Source organism: Equus przewalskii, chromosome 4 (assembly GCF_037783145.1).
Source record: "Equus przewalskii isolate Varuska chromosome 4, EquPr2, whole genome shotgun sequence".
NCBI classification, from domain to species: Eukaryota; Metazoa; Chordata; class Mammalia; order Perissodactyla; family Equidae; genus Equus; species Equus przewalskii.
Window position 1 is genome coordinate 88,457,292 of NC_091834.1, and position 12,270 is coordinate 88,469,561.

At 39.8% G+C, this 12,270-nt stretch overlaps 1 long non-coding RNA gene across 1 annotated transcript in view; it reads right to left on the minus strand.

The window, feature by feature from the left end:
- Positions 1-632: 632 nt before the first annotated feature.
- Positions 633-12,270, minus strand: part of LOC103551317 (uncharacterized) — a 67,244-nt gene continuing 55,606 nt past the window's right edge. The window contains exon 3 of the long non-coding RNA XR_011539586.1: positions 633-1,393. This is a non-coding gene — a long non-coding RNA (uncharacterized lncRNA). The remainder of the gene's footprint in view (positions 1,394-12,270) is intronic.

The following is a 12,270-nucleotide window of genomic DNA, read 5'->3' on the forward strand; positions in this document are numbered from 1 at the left end:
TATTTAAGTGAGATCTGGGAAACTACTGCTGGGACCTAGAAGGATTTGAGTCTCTCAGGCAGACCTCATAATGCTCAACTGCCCAGGCTTTAGACATTCGTTAACCTTGCAATAACTGCATTTTACAGGATTAAAACTTTGGATCCTACTTACTGCATTATTGTGGGATTTCACTGTACCTTATAGAGTTAAAAGGGGTACAGATTAGAGAAAGCCTCCTGTAGAAAATAATTTTCAGTAAAATTTGAAAGAAACTTCCACAGCGAATATTTTTGGAAACAAGCAATTTTTTTTGCTTTAATAACAAGTATGCATGACTACAAAAAGGCAAACTCTGAATAAAAACAATGCAAAAATAATAGGCAGTAAAGAAACTTGGAAAAAAATATTTGCCATGAATGTGACAAAAAACAGATTAGTAATTTTCTTTTGATCGAAAGAGCTTATTGAAATCAATAAGAAAAATCTAAGACGCCTAAAGAAAAGTTGGTACATGAAAATTGGCCAATAAACAATGTGGTAAGTTGTTCATACTAGTAACCAAAAATACAAATTAAAACCAGCTATTCTCACTATCAAATCAACCAAACTTTGAAGGAAAATCTATCTAGAAAGATACAAATATTAACAGATTTTTTCCATGTGGTAACAAGCAAATTTTATTTTTGTTATTCTCTTACACAACTTTCAAGTTTTCTACAGAAGGACATTCACTTTTGCAATCAGAGAAGATTAATAAGCATTTAAAAAACAACAAAGAAGGATTCAACTCAATTAGTTATTTCACACACCTACTGAAAAGCCAAATCCAAGAAAACTTTGAGTTGAAATTATTTTCATTTAATTGGACTTTCAACTTTAGAAAACAAATATTCTTAATGCACTACCCAGTGGAATTCAATTCCATTTAATTTTTTCAGTCTTATCTAGTTTGTTGTTCCTCATTTGTTGTCAGTAGGGTAAATGTTTCCCCAGCAATTCCAGAGTTCTCAACTTCTCTTCAACCTTCAACTTTGTAGTGCTGTCTTTCAGTATTTTTGTTGGTTCAAAAAGGTCAGTCTCCAGGTAAATTAGGGAGAGTTGGTGGGGACCGAGAAGAAGTCCTTGACCACCGTTTAAAAGTTACACAAAAGCTATTGCTAAGACTGAAGTCAAAGAGCATACTGCGTATGTTTTCTAGCAGTTTTATGGTTTCTGGTCTTACATTCAAGTCTTTAATCCATTTTGAATTAATTTTTGTGTATGGTGTAAGATAATGGTCTACTTTGTTTTTTTTGCATGTGGCTGTCCAGTTTTCCCAACACCATTTGTTCAAGACGCTTTCCTTTCTCCATTGTACGTTCTTGGTTCCTTTGCCAAAGATTAGCTGTCCATAGATGTGTGGTTTTATTTCCTTAGGCAAGGGAAACAAAATTAAAAATAAACCAATGGGACTACATCACACTAAAAAGCTTCTGCAATGCAAAGGAAACCATCAACGAAATGAAAAGACAACCCACCAACAGGGAGAAAATATTTGCAGATCATATATCCAATAAGAGGTTAATTTCCAAAATGCATAAAGAACACATACAACTGAACAACAAAAAAACTAACAACCCGACCAAAAAATCGGCAGAGGATATGAATAGACATTTTTCCAAAGAAGATATACAGATGGCCAAAAGGCACATGAAAAGATGTTGAACATCACTAATTATTAAGGAAATGCAACTCAAAACTACAATGAGATATCACCTCGTACCTGTCAGAATGGCTATTATTAAAAAGACAAGAAGCAACAAATGTTGGAGAGGATGTGGAGAAAAAGGAACCCTCATACACTGCTGGTGGGAATGCAAACTGGTGCAGCCTCTATGAAAAAAAGCATGGAGATTTCTCAAAAAATTAAAAATAGGAATATCATATGATCCAGCAATTCTACTTCTGGGTATTTATCCAAAGAATGTGAAAACACTAATTTGAAAAGATACATGCACCCCTTTGTTCATCACAGCATTATTCACGCTAGCCAAGACTTGGAAGCAACCCAAGTGTCCATCAACAGATGATTGGATAAAGAAGATGTGGTACATATATACTGGAATACTAGTCAGCCATAAAAAAGACAAAGTCATGCTATTAGTGACAACATGAAAGGACCTTGAGAGTATTATGCTAAGAGAAATAAGTCAGACAGAGAAAGACAAAGACTGTATGATTTCACTCATTTGTGAAAGATAAACAACACACACCCAGATATTTGGAGAACAGATTGGTGGTTAGCAGAGGGGAAGAATGTGGGCAGAGGGCAAAAAGGGTAAAGGAACACATATGTCTGGTGACGGATGGACACTGGACTTTGGGTGGTAAATCAAGGCAGTCTATACAGAAGTCAAAATATAATGATGTACACCTGAAATTCACACAATGTTATAAACCAATGTGACCAAAACAAAATAATTTTTAAAAAATAAAAGTTATACAAGTTTGTTATTATCACTGCATTTGTGCCCCAGGGCCTTTGCCCTTGCTCTTCTTGGTCTACCTTGAGGGATGTGACGGATTCTCTGCCTCATTTCTTCAGGTCTTTGCTCATTTATCAGCTTCTCAGTGAAGCCTTCCTTACCTCCCTATTTACAATTAATCCATCTCCTCTCGGACTCCCTCTTTCCCTTCTCTGTTTTCTTTTCCTCCATAGCATTTATTTATCTAACATATTATATATTTTATTGATTTATTGCTTGCTTGGTGGCTTGTTCTGTTTCTACGCAGTAGAATGTAAATTCTACAAGAGCAGAAATTTTTGTCTGGTTTGTTCGTCACTGTATCCATTGTTCCTGAATAATATCTGTTGAATAAATGGATGGGTGGATGGATGGGTGGGGGGGTAGATGCAAGGTATTTTTATTCCGATTTTACACGTGAGAAAACTGAAAACAGGTCTCTTAATTGGCACAGCTCATGGTGTCTACCCATGTCCTATGAAGTATGAAGGACTCTACAACTAATCATAAATTTCAGGGACTGTCCAACGCTGTTAACCTGGAACTGAGACAACCATTTTGGAGCCAGGGATGATTATGTAGAGAATGCCAGTCTTAATTCATGATCAAATTCTTTTTTTTCCTTCTTCTTCTCCCCAAAGCTCCCCCTCCCCAACCCCTCACCCCAGTACATAGTTGTATATTCCAGTTGTGAGTGCTTCTGGTTGTGCTATTTGGGATGCCGCCTCAGCATAGACCAATGACTGGTGCCATGTCCGTGCCTGGGATCTGAAGCAGCGAAACCCTGGACTGCTGAAGTGGAGGGTGTGAATCCAATCACCTGGCCACAGGGCCAGCCCCCATGATCAAATTTTTACTCAGGTCTAGCTGTGAGGGCTAAAATAGAAATTGAGAAATTATTGATATTCTCTCCTTTCAATCTTATTTGTGTTCCTCCATACTAGAAACAGGCACATGTCCCTGATTAGCAGTTCCTTCCTAAGTGTGAATTGAACAGGGCTTGGTGGTAGGCCTTAGTCCCAGGATCTGCTTTCTGCCGTGACACAGCTTGCAGAAGGCTAGAGAAGCGGTGAGAGGAGTAGAATGGCCGTGGTACTACTACTCTCCATGAGGCAAGAGATGCTAATAGCTCAGACAAGAAGCAGGGCCAAAAACAGCCTGTGTGTCAGCCTCCCAGGGGCCTTTAGCTGTCGTAGTTAGATAAACTATATCTAAGATAAACCACTGCCTCAAGTTTGGAAGAATCTTGGAAATTAAAGAAAGATATTGGCTCCCCTATATTTGTTGATAAGCAGAAATTCATAACCCTTGCTGTCTTCCTATGAACAGAAATATTCTGATTATTCTAGTTTGTATTTCTTCCTTAGTGTGTGTGTACTAGTTTTCCTAGAGCTGCCGTAACAAATACTACAAACTTGGTGGCTTACAACACCAGAAACTTATTCTCTCACAGTTTTGGAGGCCAGAAATCCAAAATCAACGTGTCAGCAGGGCCATACTCTGATGGCTCCAGGAAAATCCTTCCTTGCCTCTTCCTAGCTTCCGGTGGTAGCCGGCAATCCTTGGGGCTCCCTGGCTTGTGGCTGCATCACTCCAATCTGTGCCTCTGCGTTCATAAGTCCTTCTTGTAATACCAGTCACTGGATTTATGACCCGCCCTAATCCGGTATGCCCTTCTCTTAACTAATTATATCTGCAAAGACTCTGTGTTCAAATAAGGTCACATTCTGTGGTTTTGGATAGACATAGACTTTTGGGGGACATGATTCAACCCAGTATAGTGTCTGACACATTGCCATGCCCGCCGTTGAATGCCTCATATTTGTGGGAATACATTTTTGGACTGTTTTGAACAGAACTTACTTTTTGTATTAATTTGTTACCCAAGTAGCTAAAATAGCCTCTTGACATCATCTGAATCATATTTAAGCCCCACTTTTCTCAATAGCCCATTTCTTTCTGTATGTGTTCACACTCTTGGTTCTCCGTACTCTGTTCATATCACGCAAAGCATTTTCATCTTGTTTGCAAGCGTTGGCAGCTTGCCTTACACCATGATTTTGCATTTGCCCTCCTTGTACTTTGACATGAAACTTGCACTTCAGGTAGTTTAATCTCACAATTGACATTTGCTGCCTCTGTGGAAGAATTCAAATTGCCTGATAGAAGAGGTTTACTGGGTCTTTATCCGTATGGCCTAGGTGCATTTTCTTCTTCAGAGCCAGGCCCAACTGGGGCCATGATACAAACCTAACAGCTTACCCAGCTAAACCATTATCTATCCCAAGGTAGATGTAGTAGGCCGAATTCAAAATAGCTTCCCTCTTGGATAATCTCCTTCCCTGGCGTATAGGCAGAACCTGTGTATATGATAAGACCGCAGTCACATAGTTATGTTATATAGTACAGTAAAAGGGATTTTACAGATGTAATTAAGGTCTCAAATCAGACGACCTTAGGGTAGGGAGACCTTGGGGTGGGCCTAGCCTAATCACATGGGCTCTTACTTGTGTTACTTCTGTTTATTAGACAATCACTTATATTGCAAGTAACACTGAAGAAAGGAAAAGATAGGGCAAACCATAGTTCCTTTTCCTTTCAGTACATCCTTACTCATCAGTAAGCCAAAGGAAGAGCATATTGGAAGAATATCATGAAGTGTGCATATCAAGAAGTGAAATAAAAACCATTGAGGGGCTGGCCCAGTGGTACAGCAGTTAAGTTCACATGTTCCACTTCAGTGGGCTGGGGTCTGTCAGTTCAAATCCCAGGTCTGGACATGGCACCGCTCATCAAGCCATGCTGCGGCAGGCGTCCCACATATAGAGCAGAGGAAGATGGGCACGGATGTTACCTCAGGGCCAGTCTTCCTCAGCAAAAAGAGGAGGATTGGCGGCAAATGTTAGCTCAGGGCTGATTTTCCTCAGGGAAAAAAAAAACAAAACAACCATTGAGATAGTTCTGTGTAATGTTTCCACTGTTCTGGTAAGAACGACATACATATGTGTGTACGAGCTCCAAAATATGAGTTGCGTAATGTTGGTGATTCTGCATACAAGTTAAATGCTCTCATATTTGCATTTAAAACTGATATTGCAAAATATAAAGATGAATAGTAAAATTTATGCTAATGATTTCAATTTTAATTTTTCTTTACTTAAAATGACTTTAAATAGCAAATAAAAAACAGTAGGGCTAGTTGAGAGACAGACTGTGGAAAAAAGGAAAAAGCTTTATATTTTAGTACCTTTAACAGCACCTTTTCCCTGCTTTTTGGACAAGGGTCTTGCATTTTCATTTTTCATGGAGTTCTGCAAATTATGTAGCCAACCATGGTGTCAGATTTCTCACTGTAAAAGACTACAACTTGGAAAAGGTACAAAACTAGAATGAACCTTGCAGAATTGGGTTAGAATTAGGGGAATTCATGGTTTTCAATATAGATAGACTGGTATTAAAAAAGACATGTAAAGTTGTTTTTGTTTTTTTGGAAGATTAACCCTGAGCTAACATCTGCCTCCAATCCTCCTCTTTTTCGCTGAGGAAGACTGGCCCTGAGGCAACATCCATGCCCATCTTCCTCCGCTCTATATGTCGGATGCCTACCACAGCATGGCTTGCCAAGCGGTACATAGGTCAGTGCCTGGGATGCAAACTGGTGAACCCGGGTCTGCTGAAGTGGAATGTGTGAACTTAACCACTGCGCCACCAGGCCTGCCCTGAGATGTAAAGATTTGCATAACAATAGATATACATGTACCATTCTCCACTAAAAGAAACTGTGGCTACTCGGAGAAAAAGCTGATTCCAGGGTTGAAGCAGGGAGCAGACTTTTCCACCAGAAAGTAAGGGGGTCCTCAATGAATGATGGGGTTCTGCCTAAAGGACACAGAGCCCAGCACAATTAGGCCACGAAATTAATAATGACACTAATAGATTATGACCCATTGACCAAAGGAGGAATCCATGAGACCATGTTGAAATGAATCAATAAATGAAGAAAACCACCTTTCCTCATAGTATATTGTCAACTAATAAATATAGATGAAATGATATAATTAGAAAATAATGATTTTGGCAAACATACGAATAACTAGTCCAAACAAGAAACATCAATGGATACTTAAATGAGTGAGTGGATAAATGTTTGATGAAGGATAGGATATTTACCTAGCCTCAAAGTACCTCTTCACAAAAGGTTTGTCAGTTACGGTTATGGACTGAATATTTGTGTCCGCCCCGAATTCATATGTTGAAATTCTAACCCCCACTGTGATGGTATTAGGAAGTAGGACCTTTGGGAGGTAATTAGACCATGAGGGTGGAATCCTCATGAACGGGATTAGTGCCCTTATAAGAAGATACTGGAGATCTTTCTCTCTTTCTGTTCTTTACCATATTAGGGTACAACAAGAAGATGGTCATCTGCAAACCAGGAGGTGGGCTCACCACACACCAGATCTGCTGACACCTCCATTTCTTTGGTGGCTGTCAGCCAGGGACTGCTCTCAGGTCCTGGAGGCCCATCACAGTTCCTTGCCATCAGTCATCTCCATCTCAACAACGTAGACCACCTGGAGTTGAGTCATTGCCACACTCTGAATTTCTCTGACTTTTCCTTATGCTACCAGCCAGAGAAAACTCTCTGCTTTTAAAGGGTTGATGTGATGAGACTAGGCCCACCCGAATAATCTCCCTTTTGCCATTTGATATAGCAACATTGCAGGAGTAACACCACAGACCAAGGTCATAGGGCCACCCTAAAATTCTTCCAACCACCTGAGCCAAGTGATCAATATAATAGTACCAGTCATAGGACAATTGGAAATCATGTACCACCTGATAGGATGCAATGAGAAAAACCCAGCATCACATCTGTGATGTTCTTGTTAAAGATTCATAGTCTGAATATAAATACAGGCAACATCAGACAATCCCACCATGAGAGACAGTTGACAAAATTAGTGGTCTGTAATCTTTTCAGTAGTTAAAGTCATGAAAGTCAGAGAAAGACTAGAATACAGATTCCAGACTAAGGAATACAAAAAGGTATGGTAAATAAATGTGATGTGTGATTCTGAACTGGATCCTTTTGCCATAGAAGACATTATTGAGACAACTGACAAAACTTGAACAGGATCTGAAATCAAATGGTATTAACGTATTCCAGATAATTTCCTCATTTTGATAGTTGTAATGTAACTATAGGTGTAAGCCCCTGTTTGTCAGAATTACACACTACAGTATTCAAGGGTAATGAGGTATCATGTGAGCAAATTACTCAGGCAAAAAAGCTCTTTGTACTAATTATGTAGTTATTTTTTTAAGTTATTTCAAATGAAAAAAAAGGGAATCATTAGTTAGCTAATCAAGAAAATGAGAAAGGAGAGCTAGATTCCCAACAGAATTTAAAAGAAATGATTTGGGGAAAAAGTCTCACACATTCTTTTTAAAAATCTATTCCGTTTTATGTTGAATATTGAAAAATCAAATGAAAGTCTGCCCCCTTTAGGATATCAGTTTGTAAAAATTGCTAACTGGGAGGAAACGCAATAGACTCAGAGTGAGTTATAAAACTGGTCTGAGTAGTAGTCAGACAAATCGTCTATAAATATGGGAAGGTGAAGCTCAGAGAGACAGTAAAATAGAGTGTTGATTACTACAGGGTGTTAAGAAGGTAATTCATGCTTTTTTTTTTTTTTAAAGATTGGCACCTGAGCTAACATCTGTTGCCAATCTTCTTTTCCTTCTTCTTCTTCTTCTCCCCAAAGCCCCCCAGTACCTAGTTGTATATTCTAGTTGTGAGTGCCTCTGGCTGTGCTATGTGGGACACCGCCTCGGCATGGCCTGATGAGCAGTGCCACATCGGCGCCCAGGATCTGAACCCGCGAAACCCTGGGCGACCGAAGCAGAGTGTGCGAACTTAACCACTTAGCCATGGGCCTGCCCTGGTAATTCATGCTTTTTAATGTATACAGAAATGCCAAGAGTTTTGTCAAGGTCCCAGGCCACTTCTTGTGGTTACAGAAAGACAGTGGCTTCCTTTATACAGCAATAAGCAGGGCTTATAATAGTTTTTTAAAATTTTAAAGCAATAAATATTTACTGATTATTTTTACGTATTTCTCCTAGAATTCAGCATGCAATAAATACATAGGGACTACATTTTGCTTTCTGTAAAAAAAAAAAAAAATCGCCCTGGCTTTGGTTTTTTTATTGCCCTTGTAACATTACAAATTTCAGTCTCTAGACTTCACCAGAAACAGGGTTGTGAGAGTCCACTTTTTTTCTTCTTTTTTTGTGAGGAAGATTGGCTTTGAGCTATCATTTGTTGCCAGTCTTCCTTTTTTTGCTTGAGGAAGACTGTCACTGAGCCAACATCTGTGCCAATCTTCCTCTATTTTACTTGGAATGCCACCATAATATGGCTTGAGGAGCAGGGCCTGGTCCGCGCCTGGGATCTGAACCTGCAAACCCTGGGCCTCGAAAGTGGAACACTCGAACTTAACCACTATGCTACAGGGCTGACCCCAAGAGTCCACTTTTTGAGCAGCCTTGTTGCCTTCTGTGTGTGTTGGTTCTCTGCACTTTGCACTTCTATGTCCAAACACAATCTTATGAACTGTTAAGTTGTTGGCTGAGTTCCCCACACCATGACTTTTCATATGCATCGTCCTCACCCTGTCTTTGGATTTGGGGCTTTGTCTTCTGTCAGCATATATTGTTGTCACTCTCTCCCCCACCAAGGCAAGCGCTGTGGAGTCTCAGAGAGGAGCAGCCTTCTGAAAACTAAAAAGATCCACCAGCCCCAGCTCATTCTTTTTCTTAACAATCTCTGTTCCCGGTTAGTTATGTGATAAAGCGACACACACACATATTCTTCAGAATAAATCAAATACCAAGTATTTTCTTAAGGGCCTACAAATAGAAATGTGTTACTAAATTGGTGAAGTTAGAAGTTAGAAGTTAGAACAACTCTTCCCAAGGTATTAATATTCTCATATCTGCCAAAATAAGGTTGCCTGTCTTCTGTCTGCCTCTCACATTGTGTAGCTCCAGAAGAGGCTCTGCCTGGACCCCACACGCTCCACTTCCTGGTAACAATTTGAAGCTAGTCATAAGAGCCCTGAACTCCTGAATACATTTCCTTAATTTCTGTTTGAGCTTTCAGAGGAAAAGAAATGATCTCAGGAAAATAAATCTCTCCACTCCTTTCTTCTCTGATTCCAGCACGTTAAGGCTGCAGCTTCTGTCTTTCAGCTTTGCTTGATGTATTTCTAAACAGGTAATACCCTAAAGAAGAAAATCCTGTTATAACTGTGGTTTTCTAATGTCCTGTCACTTATTCAGTTTTACCTATAAGCTGGAAGCCGAGCACCCAGACAAGGATTTTAAACACTTGCATCGTCGAAGTTATCACTACAAACATCATCCGCTGTGAATTTACTAGAGGAAGAGCGGCACTCTCACAGTTGCAAGCTCTCCAAGCTCTGATTAACTGACGGGGTGATCTCCCTGGAGCCACGTCCTGCTTCTGTGTAGGACGCGAGCCAGGGAGGCAGCCGAGGGGCCCCAAGGCTAATGTGCAGTGCTTTGGGGCTGCAGCAGAAATGATAGGGTTGGTTTAGGAGGTTCAGCCTGTACCAGCCAGGCTTTAATCGTAGCCTATCAAGGTTGGTGGGGCCTTGGAGGCACTGACGGTCTTCCAGATCTTCAACATCACAGGCTGGCTGAGGCCCAAACACCGCTAGTGACCGGGAATTCACTTCTCCCAACTAATATTTAGAAAAGTCTTGTGTTTAGAGGTCTTTCTTATGCTGAGCTAAAATGTGCCTTCCTATGTCTTCCCCCTGCTTCAATTCCATATGCTGTGGCCACACAGAACAAGTCTTAGCCTATTCCTCGTGAAAGCCCTCCAAATATTTGATATAGCAGTCATATTCCTATGTCATACCCAATTGTTTTTGGTGAATATCTCTAATTAATGGATATAGCACAAACTAATTAAGTTCATTTTAAATAATTTAATCTATTAATAAATTAATTTATTGTCCCATAAATTAATTTGTTAATATTAAATTGATATGTTAATTAAATAAGTGAATTAAATTCAATTAATACAGTTTAAAATGGATGTGTCTTTAAGTTAATACTTGTGGCTTTAAGAGATGAAAAGGATCAAGCCGAACCTTAGAGGACACCAGCCAGCACATTGGTAAGGTTATTCTGAGGCCAAGGTCCAGTCTACAGCATTGAAGTCTTAAAAATTCACTTTTGTGGGGCCCGCCCCATGGCTGAGTGGTTAAGTTCATGTGGTCTGCTTTGGTAGCCTGGGGTTTGCCAGTTCACATCCTGGGCGTGGACCTGCACACTGCTCATCAGGCCGTGCTGTGGTGGCATCTGACATGGAAGAACTAGAATGACTTACAACTAGGATATACAACTATGCACTGGGGCTTTGGGGAGGGAAAAAAAAAAAAGAGGAAGATTGGCAACAGATGTTAGCCCAGGACCAATCTTCCTCACCAAAAAAAAAAGTTCATCTTTTTTAGTTCACTGACGGGCGATCTGGGGGGTTGATCCATAATAATCTTCTTAACAAAGTGATAAATATGGTAGAATTCTAATTTACATCAATCTTCTGAGAGATGTACCCATCAAAGAGACTAGAACATATGCCTATCTGCTGGTCATACATTATCTTTTCATTAGATTGAAAGCTTTCGAAAACTACTTGACTATCAGGAGTGGTTATATTAAAAATGTTAAGCCTGAGGCACTGACCTCTCAACTGAGCTCACAGCTGCGCCCACCAGCACATGCCTGCTGGCCTGTGAGTGGATTCTCTTTCCATAGTGCTGGAGGGAGATTCTGACAAGTTCTGGATGAGTGATTCTTCTGTTTTAATATTCCTTTTTTTAAAAAGATTATTTTATTGAAATCATAAAGGTTTATAACATTGTATAGTTTCGCTTGTACATTATCATTTATCAATTTCTGTATAGACTGCATTGTGCTCAAGACGGGTAGTCTAATTTCTATCTGTCACCATATATATGTGTCCCTTTACCCCTTTTGCCCTCCCCCCAACCCCCTTCACCTCTGGTAACCACTAATCTGTTCTCTTTGTCCATGTGTTTGGGTATCTTCCACATATGAGTGAAATCATGCAGTGTTTGTCTTTCTCTGTCTGGCTTATTTTGCTTACAATCATACCTTCAACGTCCATCCATGTTGCTGCAAATGGGACGGTTTTGTCTTTTTTATGGCTGAGTAGTATTTCACTCTGTGTGTGTGTGTGCGCATACCCACATCTTCTTTATCCATTCATCCATAGCAGGGTACTTGGGTTGCTTCCAAGTCTTGGCTATGTGAGTAATGCTGCAATGAACATAGGGGTGCATAAATCTCTTTGGATTGTTGATTTCAAGATCTTTGGATAAATACCCAGTAGTGGAATAGCTGGATTGTATGGTATTTCTATTTTTAATTTTTTGAGAAATCTCCATACTGTTTTCCATATGGCTGTACCACTTTGCATTCCCACCAGCAGTATATGAGGGTTCCCTTTATTCCACATCCTCTCCAACATTTGTTTTTTTTTTGTATTGGTAATTATAGCCATTCTGACAGCTGTACGGTGATATCTCATTGTAGTTTTGATTTGCATTTCCCTAATAATTGGTGATGTTGAACATCTTTTCATGTGTCTGTTGGTCATCTGTGTATCTTCTTTGGAGAAATGTCTGGTCATATCCTCTGCCCATTTTTTGATCAGGTTGTT